The sequence below is a fragment of the Triticum dicoccoides genome, chromosome 1A (assembly GCF_002162155.2).
Source record: "Triticum dicoccoides isolate Atlit2015 ecotype Zavitan chromosome 1A, WEW_v2.0, whole genome shotgun sequence".
Classification (NCBI taxonomy): domain Eukaryota; kingdom Viridiplantae; phylum Streptophyta; class Magnoliopsida; order Poales; family Poaceae; genus Triticum; species Triticum dicoccoides.
Window position 1 is genome coordinate 442692159 of NC_041380.1, and position 12496 is coordinate 442704654.

Consider the following 12496-nt stretch of genomic DNA (forward strand, 5'->3'; position numbering starts at 1 on the left):
AAAAGGATAACCCATGAACAATCGCCTAGTCTAAGACACAACAATGTGCAAACCCCAGACAACACCACCAGCCAACGCATCTCAATTCCATGGAACACATATACCAACATAGATGATGAGAACGACGAGTAAAAAAATGTAAGTAAAGGGCAAACCGAATCAGAACCTTCGTCGGTGCGAGGAACAAGGGAGAGCAATGAGCGAAAAAGAAGAACAAAGTAGAAAACTAGAGTGCCCCTGAACACGAAGAGGGAAGGAGAAAAGGAATGCGAGAGAAGAGCATATCACCGGCAAGAAAAATGGATAATATATCCAAACATTAACCAATGGGTAGAACAAACCGTAGGCCAGACGACAACACAAGGAGAACCAACACGATAGCACCACTAGCTACGAAGAAGACGAAGACGCAACTCTCGTGAGGAAAAGTCGGGCGAGTTGCAACAACAACGATGAACCTTGACGAAGCAACCACTTCAAAATGAAGGAAGGTTAGCACATTTGCGATGGCATGCAATGAAAGGCGTAAAACAGGGTATGCCAATATAATAGGACACCCGAGCGCAGGACGCACTTTTAACGAGCGCATACTGATACATCTTCAGCGTATCTATAATTTTTGATTATTTCATGCTATTCTATTATCAATCTTGTATGTTTTATATGCAATTTTATATTATTTTTGGGAACTAACCTATTAACTCAGTGCCCAGTGTCAGTTCTTATTTTTTGCCTATTTCTTTGTTTCGCAGAAAAACCATACCAAACAAAGTCCAAACATGATGAAACTTTACGGTGATTATTTATGGACCAGAAGAGAGCCTACATGCTTCGTGGGAAGGCCAGAAGACCTGTAGGCGAGCCACAAGTTCAAGGGGCGTGCCCCTAGGGGGGCACCACCTGAGCTTGTGAGGCCCACAGGCCTCCATCTGACCTAATTCCAGCACTATATATTCCCTAAATTCCATAAACCCCTAGAGCAAGACCCAAAACAATTTTATTGCCGCCGCAAGCCTCCGTTCTTCCGCGATCCCATCTGGAGGCCTTTGTCGGTACTCTGTGATAACCCACAATTATAGAGGATTGCAACAGTTTTCAAGGGTAGAGTATTCAACCCAAATTTATTGATTTGACACAAGGGGAGCCAAAGAATATTCTCTAGTATTAGTAGATGAGTTGTCAGTTCAACCACACCTGAAGGACTTAATATCTACAACAAAATATTTAGTAGCAAAGTAGTATGGAAGTAACGGTAATGGTGGCAAAAATAACAGAAATAGTTTTGTAGCAATTGTAACAGTGGCGACGGAAAAGTAACTTAGCAAAGATCAATATGAAACGAGCTTGTAGGTAATGGATCAATGTGAAGGACATATGCCCTAGAGGCAATAATAAAGTTGTTATTTATATTTCCTTATATCATGATAAATGTTTATTATTCATGCTAGAATTGTATTAACCGGAAACTTAGTACATGTGTGAATACATAGACAAACATAGTGTCACTAGTTTGCCTCTACTTGACTAGCTCGTTGAATCAAAGAATGATGTGATTGACTTGACCCATTCCGTTAGCTTAGCACGATGATCGTTTAGTTTGTTGCTACTGTTTTCTTCATGACTTATACATGTTCCTCTTACTATGAGATTATGCAACTCCCGAATACCGGAGGAACACTTTGTGTACTAACAAACGTCACAATGTAACTGGGTGATTATAAAGGTGCTCTACAGGTGTCTCCAATGGTACTTGTTGAGTTGGCATAGATCAAGATTAGGATTTGTCACTCCGATTATCCGAGAGGTATCTCTAGGCCCTCTCGGTAATGCACATCACTATAAGCCTTGCAAGCAATGTGACTAATGAGTTAGTTGCAAGATGATGCATTATGGAACAAGTAAAGAGACTTGCCGGTAACGAGATTGAACTAGGTATTGAGATACCGATGATTGAATCTTGGGCAAGTAACATACCGGTGATAAAGGGAACAACGTATATTGTTATGTGGTTTGACCGATAAATATTTTCGTAGAATATGTAGGAGCCAATATGAACATCCAAGTTCTGCTATTGGTTATTGACCGAAGACGTGTCTCGGTCATGTCTACATTGTTCTCGAACCCGTAGGGTCCGCACGCTTAATGTTCGGTGACGATCGATATTATGAGTTTATGTGATTTGATGTACCGAAGGTAGTTTGGAGTCCTGGATGAGATCGGGGACATGACGAGGAGTCTCGAAATGGTCTAGACATAAAGATCGATATATTGGACGACTATATTCGGACATCAGAAAGGTTCTGAGTGTTTCGGGTATTTTTCGGGGTACCGGGGACTTACGGGAATACGAGGAAGAAGTAATGGGCCTCATGGGCCAAGTGGTGGAAGAGAGGAGGCAGGGCACATGCCCCCTAGCCCAAACCGAATTGGACTAGGGGGCCAGCCCCCCTTTCCCTCTTTCCTTCCTCTCCTTCCTTCTCCCTTTCCCCCCTTCCTTTGCTCCTCCTAGTAGGAGTAGGAAAGGGGAGTCCTACTCCTACTAGGAGGAGGACTCCTCCTCCTGGTGCGCACTACAGGGGTCGGCCGACCTCCTCCCTTGCTCCTTTATATACGGGGGCAAGGGGCACCTAGAACACACAAGTTGATCATTGATCTCTTAGCTGTGTGCGGTGCCCCCTCCACCATAATCCACCTCGATCATATCGTAGCGATGGTTAGGTGAAGCCGCGCATGGAAGGGGAGAAGGGGGAAACCCTAGGCTCAGATGGGCCTAAGGCCCACCTAGGGTGCCCCCCCTCTCCCCCTTTGGCCAGCCCCCTAGATGCATCGAGGGCTGGCCGCCACCCCTAGGGGGGAACCTTAGATGGAGGCGCAGCCCCTCCCCTCCCCCTATATATAGTGGGGGTTTTGGGGCTGCCAATGACACGACTCTCCCTCCCTCTTGGCGTAGCCCTACCCCTCTCCCTCCTCATCTCTCACAGTGCTTGGTGAAGCCTTGCTGGAGTGCCACACTCCTCCACCACCACCACGCCGTTGTACTGCTGCTGGACGGAGTCTTCCCCAACCTCTCCCTCTCCCCTTGCTGGATCAAGGCACGGGAGACGTCACCGGGCTGCACGTGTGTTGAACGCGTAGGCACCGTTGTTCGGTGCTTAGATCGGATTCGGCCGCGATCTGAATCGCTTCGTGTACGAATCCTTCATCCGCGTTCTTGTAATGCTTCCGTTTTGCGATCTTCAAGGGTATGAAGATACACTCCCATCTCTCTCGTTGGTAGTCTCTCCATAGATTGATCTTGGTGATGCGTAGAAATTTTTTAATTTCTGCAACGATCCCCAGGTATCTCAGGAGCTTCAGGAAGCAAGAGCAATATGCGGTGATCGCTGCCCACCTAACGCTGCTCCCCATCCAGGCGAGGGTGGTGAGCTGCGCGTCTCCATCGACATACCATGGCTCAACCGAGCCGCATCTCAGGAGCGCTTCTGGCCCTCGCATGTTGGGCGCTGCGAAGGTCCACCTCACAACTATGTTCACATGCCGTTTGGCCTGCCGAGCGTGGCCGCTGCCTTCCAGCGCTACCTGCGGAGCATCATGACAGGTCAGGATGCCAAGCACCACACAGTCCTGGCGGAGATGGAGATGGTCCTCAAGGAACCGCCGGGTCCCCCAGAGCCTCCCGAGGCTCAGGGCCCCGGTGGCTCGTGAGGGGCAATCCCTTCGCCGCGTACCTTCAGCTGCCTCAACACCCCTTCATCAAAGGAACCAGGTGACATTTTCCAAGTTCATTTAGCTGGGAGCGCCCAGGGGGCTGCGTTATTCCCAGGCCGCGTGGGTCCGTCCCTGTGGCGTGTATCTTTCCTTGTTTATGTCTTTAGCTTACCTTGCTGGGGGCGCCCTTCGGGCTGCATCATCCCCAAGCCGCTCGGGCTGGACCCAGTGGCGCGTATCGTTATGCATTTACCCGAGCTAGGTTTCCTTTCATGCTTAATCTATCTATGACCATCACTTGCTTGATTGTCGCCCATTGCGGGAGCCGCGCGCTGGTTGTATTTCTTCAAGACCCTTCGCGTGAGAGGATTAGGCACGACGTCTGTGCCCGGTCCCGTCCCAGCAGCGTTGATAAATCCAACGGCTGAGCTCTGTCTGGCGGGCCGGCCCCGTTCACGTCACCTCCTGGGGCCGTTGGTGCTTGGCTTTCTCACGCGATAACCTCAAGAGATTCGTTCGGCGCAGGTTGTCTAACCACCTCGTAGGACCAAGACCGCGAACAAGAATCAAGACCAGGCGCAACCCGCCTTGAGGTAGGGCCTCGTGAGTCCCGCGCTGGCTCATGAGTGCCCAGACACACCTCGTCTAGCCCTACCGTGCAAGCCACGTGTCAAGGCGGGGCTGTACACGCCCCAGGGGCTCTTCGTAGTAAGGGGTCCCCTCCCACGTACCAGAAGCAAATCGACAATCACCACGACGATCGGTGCCCTTCCTCGCGCTAACTTCCAGGAACTTCCTAAGGGCTACAGTAGGCGGTACCGTGGACTCTCCCTCTTTTCCCATGCGATTCGCTTGCGCGTTAAAAGGTGGGCTCCTGAGCATCGCGTCTCAGGAGATCTTACTAGCTCTCCAGCCCTCACCCCTGGCCTTGACCATGGCACGTGACCTGGCATACCAGCGGTGGCTGAGCTCGCTCGAGGGCCGAGACCTGAGGACGTAGAGCACAAAGAAGAACATGGAGTGGAGGGGGAGGCCTGCACAGGTCTGACCTAGCTACTCAGCAGCGGCCAACGCCCAAGCCTGGCATCGCGTGAGGAACCAACCCCAGATTGCCAATATAAGTTTTGTGCTCAATCAACCGCTACAGCGCAGAGTTCTTATTTGTGTAGCCCTGCTGCGGCGACGTAATCTCCTCTCCTACCTCTCGACGGTCGCTTGCGTGCCAAAGGGGACCTCCTGAGCATCGCGTCTCAAGGGCTCTTACTGGACCTCGGGCCGCTCACCTCCTGGCCTTGACCACGACATGCGACCTGGCATACCAGTGACGGCTGAAGCCCGCCTCGGGACTGGGACCTATCGGCGTAGAGCACCACGCCGTCGCGAGGTTGGAACGGGGAAACTGAGCCGGAACGGAGCACGCACACGCACAATTTTATAATAAGGATAATGTCCACAAAGGATACTATAGACGCCTTACACGCCCCAACGGGATCCATTTCTTTGATTCCTTGTAGGGAACAAAAGGCAAGAACTTAGGGAATCCTAACCACGCATGCCCCTGTGGATGACGCCATCATCAACAGTGGGCCACCAGAGGCCGGCGCCAACCTCATCCAGATCGGTGGCGGCGGCGATCTGACGCTGCAGCCCTGCTCCGGGCTCGGCGAGAGCTTGGTGGCACGTAGCTGTCGTCGCTTGTCTCCGGAGTCTCGTAAAGCCCGGGAGAGTCGCTGGACCACAAGGAGTCGCCGCTGTTGCTAGAGGAGCTGCAGGCGAGGCCTGCGGCAGGCCCAGCGCCCGCCGCTGCGCCGACCTGGTGACCTCCTTCAGGGCAGCACTCCAGGCGGCGACCCTCCTCGTCGAAGACCTTGAAGAGAAGCAAGGAGGCGTCGTCGTACACGAAGTGGATCGCGAGGGCGTCCTCCGCGCGGCAGACTCGGGAATCTCGCCCCAGCCTCGGGTCATGAAGATCTTCCTGGAGGCAACGACTTCAATCTCCGCTCCAGTCGCTGGGGCATCGCAGTCGGTGTGCTGTAGCCAAAGCTCGAGAGGGCCCCTCGGTGGCATCTCGGTGGCGAAGAACCGCGGGAGGCGAATGCAAGTGCTTGGGGGCATCGCCACCCATATCATGAACTCGCGCGAGGAGTCCGTCGCATGGACCCCTCGGGCGACGGTATGTGCCTCCGCGGCAGGCGACCATGGCTGAGGGAGTCCTGGATTAGGGGGTGTTCGGGTAGCCGGACTATACCTTCAGCCGGACTCCAGGACTATGAAGATACAAGATTGAAGACTTCGTCCCGTGTCCGGATGGGACTTTCCTTGGTGTGGAAGGCAAGCTTGGCGATGCGGATATTCAAGATCTCCTACCATTGTAACCGACTCTGTGTAACCCTAACCCTATCCGGTGTCTATATAAACCAGAGGGTTGTAGTCCGTAGGACATCAACTCCATATACAACAATCATACCATAGGCTAGCTTCTAGGGTTTAGCCTCCTTGATCTCGTGGTAGATCTACTCTTGTACTACCCATATCATCAATATTAATCAAGCAGGAGTAGGGTATTACCTCCATCGAGAGGGCCCGAACCTGGGTAAAAACATCATGTCCCTTGTCTCCTGTTACCATCCGGCCTCGACGCATAGTTCGGGACCCCCTACCTGAGATCCGCCGGTTTTGACACCGACATTGGTGCTTTCATTGAGAGTTCCTCTGTGTCGTCGCCTTTAGGCCCGATGACTCCCTTGATCATCAACAACGATGAGGCCCAGGGTGAGACTTTTCTCCCCGGACAGATCTTCGTCTTCGGCGGCTTCGCACTGCGGGCCAATTTGCTTGGCCACCTGGAGCAGATCGAAAGCTACGCCCCTGGCCATCAAGTCAGGTTTGGAAGCTTAAACTACACGGCTGACATCCGCGGAGACTTGATCTTCAACGGGTTCGAGCCACAGCCAAGCGCGCCACACTATCTCGAGGGGCATGATCTAGCTCTGCCTCCGGACAGTGTCTTGGAGGCCGCACACGCACCGGTTCCGACCCCTAACTTGGAGCCTATTGCGCCGATCGAGGATGAGCAGTTGGACGTCACCTCAGGGGCTGCGATCTCAAAGGCGATCGAGCCGAGCGCTAGCCCCGCATTCTGCATGACCCGTGACTCCGAGGATCCGGACTCCTCCCCGAACTGTGAACCCCCCGCGCCCCTGCCAATCGAATCCGATTGGGCGCCGATAATGGAGTTCACCGCCGCGGACATCTTTCAGCACTCACCTTTTGGCGACATCCTAAATTCTCTCAAGTCTCTCTCTTTATCAGGAGAGCCCTGGCCGGATTACGGTCAGCGAGGATGGGATACAAACGATGAAGAAGTTCAAAGCCCACCCACCACCCACTTTGTAGCCACTGTCGACGATTTAACCGACATGCTTGACTTCGGCTCCGAAGACATCGACGGTATGGACGACGATGTAGGAGACGAACAGGAACCAGCACCTGTAGGGCGCTGGAAGGCCACCTCGTCATATGACATATATATGGTGGATACTCCAAAAGATGGAGATGGCGATGGAACAGCGGGGGATGACACCTCCAAGAAACAGCCAAAGCGCCGGCGTCAGCGGCGCCGCTCTAAATCCCGCCAAAGCAAAAACGGTGATTCCGGCACGGGAGATAATACTACCCCGGATAGCGCCGAAGAACACCCACCCCAGCAAGATTCGACACAGGAAGATGGAGAAGCCAGCCCTCATGAGAGAGCGGCAGACCGAGAGGTCGAGGATGATAACTATATGCCTCCCTCCGAAGATGAGGCAAGCCTCGATGATGACGAATTCGCCGTACCATCAGACCCCGCCGAACAAGAGCGTTTTGAACGCAGGCTTTTAGCCACGGCAAGCAGCCTCAAGAAAAAGCAGCAACAGCTTAGAGCTGACCAAGATTTGCTAGCTGACAAATGGACTGAAGTCCTTGCGGCCGAAGAGTATGAACTCGAACGCCCCTCCAAGAGTTACCCAAAGCGCAGGCCGCTACCCCGATCAGAGGAGGAAGCACCTACATCACTAGCGCATGACATGGCAGACCGGCCACCTCGCGGCCGCGACAGAGAGGCCTCTCGACCCTCCACCCAAGCCATGCCCTGGCGCCGCTCAACTAAGGCACGGGAAAATGCGCCAGACCTGCGAGACATACTGGAGGATAAGGCAAGACAAACAAGATCGATCTACGGATCGCGCAGGTGCCCTACGGCACATGACGATGATCTTCACTCCGGATACAACAAATCCGGCCGGGCCGAGCACAACAGACATAGCTCTTCCGAGCTGCGTTGTGATATAGCCCAGTACAGAGGCGCCGCGCACCCGCTATGCTTCACGGATGAAGTAATGGATCATAAAACCTCAGAGGGTTTCAAACCCGTAAACATCGAATCATACGATGGCACAACAGATCCGGCGGTATGGATCGAGGATTATCTCCTTCACATCCACATGGCACGCGGCGATGATCTACACGCCATCAAATACCTCCCGCTCAAACTTAAAGGACCGGCCCGACATTGGCTTAACAGCTTGCCAACAGACTCAATCAGTTCTTGGGAGGACCTGGAAACCGCATTCCTCGACAACTTCCAGGGCACTTACGTGCGACCACCGGATGCAGACGACTTAAGCCACATAATTCAGCAGCCAGAGGAATCGGCCAGGCAATTCTGGACACGGTTCCTAACAAAGAAAAACCAGATAGTCGACTGTCCGGACGCAGAGGCCCTAGCAGCCTTCAAGCATAACATCCGCGACGAGTGGCTTGCCCGGCACCTGGGACAGGAAAAGCCGAAAATCTATGGCAGCCCTCACGACACTCATGACCCGCTTTTGCGCGGGAGAAGACAGCTGGCTAGCTCACAGTAACAACTTATCAAAGAACCCTGGTAATTCGGATACCAAGGACAAAAGTGGCAGGACACGTCGGAATAAGCAAAAACACCGCGTTAGCAGCGACAGCAATGAAGACACGACAGTCAATGCCGGATTCAGAGGCTATAAATCCGGTCAGCGGAAAAAGCCATTCAAAAAGAATACTCAGGGCCCGTCCAGTTTGGACCGAATACTCGACCGCTTGTGCCAGATACATGGCACCCTCGAAAGACCAGCCAATCACACTAACAGGGATTGTTGGGTGCTCAAGCAGGCAGGCAAGTTAAGAGCCGAAAACAAAGACAAGGGGCTGCACAACAAAAACGAGGAGGAGCCCAGGCCGCCGAACAACAATGGACAGAAGGGCTTTCCCCCACAAGTGCGTACGGTGAACATGATATACGCAACCCACATTCCCAAGAGGGAGCGGAAGCGTGTGCTACGAGACGTATACGCGATGGAGCCAGTCGCCCCAAAGTTCAACCCATGGTCCTCCTGCCTGATCACTTTTGATCGAAGGGACCATCCCACTAGCATCCGTCATGGAGGCTTCGCCGCATTGGTTCTCGACCCAATCATCGACGGATTTCATCTCACAAGAGTCCTCATGGACGGCGGCAGTAGCCTGAACCTGCTTTACCAGGATACAGTGAGGAAAATGGGCATAGATCCCTCAAGGATTAAGCCCACAAAAACGACCTTTAAAGGCGTTATACCAGGTGTAGAAGCCAACTGTACAGGCTCAGTAACACTTGACGTGGTCTTCGGATCCCGGACAATTTCCGAAGCGAAGAGTTAATCTTTGATATAGTCCCGTTTTGCAGTGGCTATCACGCCCTGCTCGGACGAACCGCATTCGCAAAGTTCAATGCGGTGCCGCACTATGCATATCTCAAGCTCAAGATGCCAGGCCCTCGAGGAGTAATCACGGTCAACGGAAACACCGAACGCTCCCTCCGTACGGAGGAGCACACGGTGGCTCTCGCAGCGGAAGTACAAGGTAGCGTTCTTAGGCAATTCTCCAGTCCGGCCGTTAAAAAGCCAGACACTGCCAAGCGCGCCCGGAGTAATCCACAGCAGGACCGCCTGGCACGCTTTGAGCAAGCGTAGCAATGCGGCCCCAACCCCAGCTCTCACGACATAGCGAAACCAGTGCCTCGCGTACATAACTACGCCCTTGAAATACCATGGGCACAGGGGAAGGGGCACAATAACGGCACGCCCAAAATACGGCTTAAAACGTACTAGGGGCTGCCGGATTCTTTTTTTTTTAATTTTTTCTTACTATCAGGACTCCATACTTCAGACGACCTGTTCGGCAATTCAACTGCCGCACAAACGATGCAAGATCCAGGGAGGCAGACAAGCCATGCCGCATTATGGAACTCCTAGGTGGTCTCTGTTACGAGCAGTATACCTGTTTTGAATACAATTCCGCGGCCTGCCCCTGGTCAGGACATGTTAAATAGTCCAATATCTTTTTTGCTTATCGCACTATTTGTATCGTTCGGCTTTGATAAATATCCTCTCTATAAACAATGCATAGCTTTTTGTCTATTTTTTGCATTATCCTCTTTTCACATATATGTTTATTAAATGACATGATTGCACCCGTACACCATGGTACGGCAAACACGCCAGGGGCTTCAGTACCCCTCATTATGGTGTGAGAAGTCCGTACACTTTCACAAGTGCGGCACCCCGAACTTATAGTACTATATGCATCGGCTCCGAATCATGATTTGGGTCAATAGTTGGGTTTGCCCGGCTCCTATGTTTTGGTGCCTTACGTTCCACTATATCGGCTAAGGTAGCACTAGGAGAACCACTGCGATTGTGCCCCGGTTCAGCTGGGTTAAGAACCTCAGTGGAGAAAGCTAAAACTGACTGTCATGATGAGGCGAGAAACCGATCGCTGTTCGAGAGGTTTTTTGAGTCCCTAAAGACTTATGCCGCTTCGAGCGAGGAGCTGGCTTTGTCCGGCCAAGGCGTGGATAGCGCCCCGAACTCGGTCTTCCGAACTAGGGGCTTCGCCGAAATTTAAAATTATAGAGTTCTATGGCTAAGTGAGAGTGTTCAAGCATTATAGTCCGATTGCCTGGTTCGTTGTGCTGAGCGCCTCCCTCGAAGGACCCAACTATGGGAAAAAGAGCGCTCAGGTTTATCCCGAACACCCCAGCACTAGTGGCATGGGGGCAGAAGCCGACGACTAGCCATCTCTCAATTTTTGATAAACGGCCGCACAAAAAGTAATATTTTAAATTCAATAAGCATTGCTTAGCGCATATGAACAAGTTTTCAGCGCACAGGATAAACACGAGCGAGTTCATTCAAAAATCACATCCTTGGTACATTCATCCGCCACAAGGCGGGCACCTGCAAGAAACATCCTTGTAGTAGTTCTCGGGCTTGCGATGCTCCTTCCCCGGCGGCGGCCCGCCTTCACAAGCTTCTCACCGTCCAGCTTACCCCAGTGCACCTTTGCACGGGCAAGGGCCCGATGGCACCTTCGATGCAGACGGAGCGCTTGATGACCTCGAGCCTCGGACAGGCCTCCACCAGCCGCCGCACCAGCCCGAAATAGCTCCCAGGCAGGGCCTTTCCGGGCCATAGCCAAACTATGAAGGCCTTCATGGCTTGTTCGGCCGCCTTGTGGAGCTCGACCAGCTGTTTCAGCCGGTCGCTCGAAGGCACAGGGTGTCCAGCCTCAGAATACTGAGACCAGAACACCTTCTCCATTGAGCTGCCCTCTTCATCTTGGTAGAATGCGGCGGCGGCGGATACGCTGTGGGGAAGATCTGCGAATGCCCCTGGAGAGCTCCGGATTCGGGTAAGTAACAAGTAGTTTACTTTTATATTTCTGCTTTGCATAAAGAATGCCTTACCCGCTGCTATCTTCCTCATCTCCTCCAACTCTCGGAGGGCTTTTTGGGCTTCGGCCTTGGCAGACTTGGCAGTCTCAAGGGCCGTCACGAGCTCGGATGCTTGCGCCTTTGACTCAAGCTCCAAACTCTCATGTTTTTTCATGAGAGCCTGAAGCTCTTGCTACACCTTGCCGACCTAAGCCCCAAGTCTGTCTCGCTTGGTGCGCTCCGTGGCCGTTTTCTTTTCGGCCTCAGACAACGCCTGCTTAAGGGTCGCCACTTCAGTCGTGGCCCCTACAATAAGCAGTACAATCCTGTTATCTTTTTTGCAATCACGCCTTTTTATAGGCACTTTTTCTGTAAGGTATTTCTTACCTTCTTTCTCCTCGAGCCGCCTCTTGGCAAGGCCGAGCTCTTGCTCGGTCCGCTCAAGGTCCTGCTTCAGGACACCCACCTCCGCAGTCAGTACGGCGGTGGATAGCAGCGAAGCCTGCATATGCATATTGACTCTTTTTTGTTAGACTCCTATGATATTTAATAGATCCCCTATTCGGCTTTTCTTTCCGAACGCCAAACAGAGCATCAGGGGCTACTGTCTATGCGGTAATATTTTTACATATTTTTACTTACCTCGAATCCTGTTAGAAGGCTAGCGCAAGCTTCAGTCAGTCCGCTCTTGGCGGACCGAACCTTCTGGATCACCGTACTCATAATAGTACGGTGCCCCTCGTCGATGGAGGCACCGTCAAGCACCTCCAGCAGATTGTCCGGCACCTCCGGTTGGACGGAGGCTGCCGGCTCAGAAGGCTCGCTCCTCTTGGAAGGAGTTCGCCCACCGCGGTCCGGAACTGTGGAAGATTCCGGCGCGGTGTCCGGCACAAAGCCGGACTTGGAGCCCTGGGGGCCTTATCCCCTTCACTCCTGGAGTCCGGGAGGTTGCCTTGCGGCTCCTCCGGGACCACCTCCTCCTGCCCCGGAGCTTGTCGCGACGCCACTTCGGCGTCGTCTGCAGTG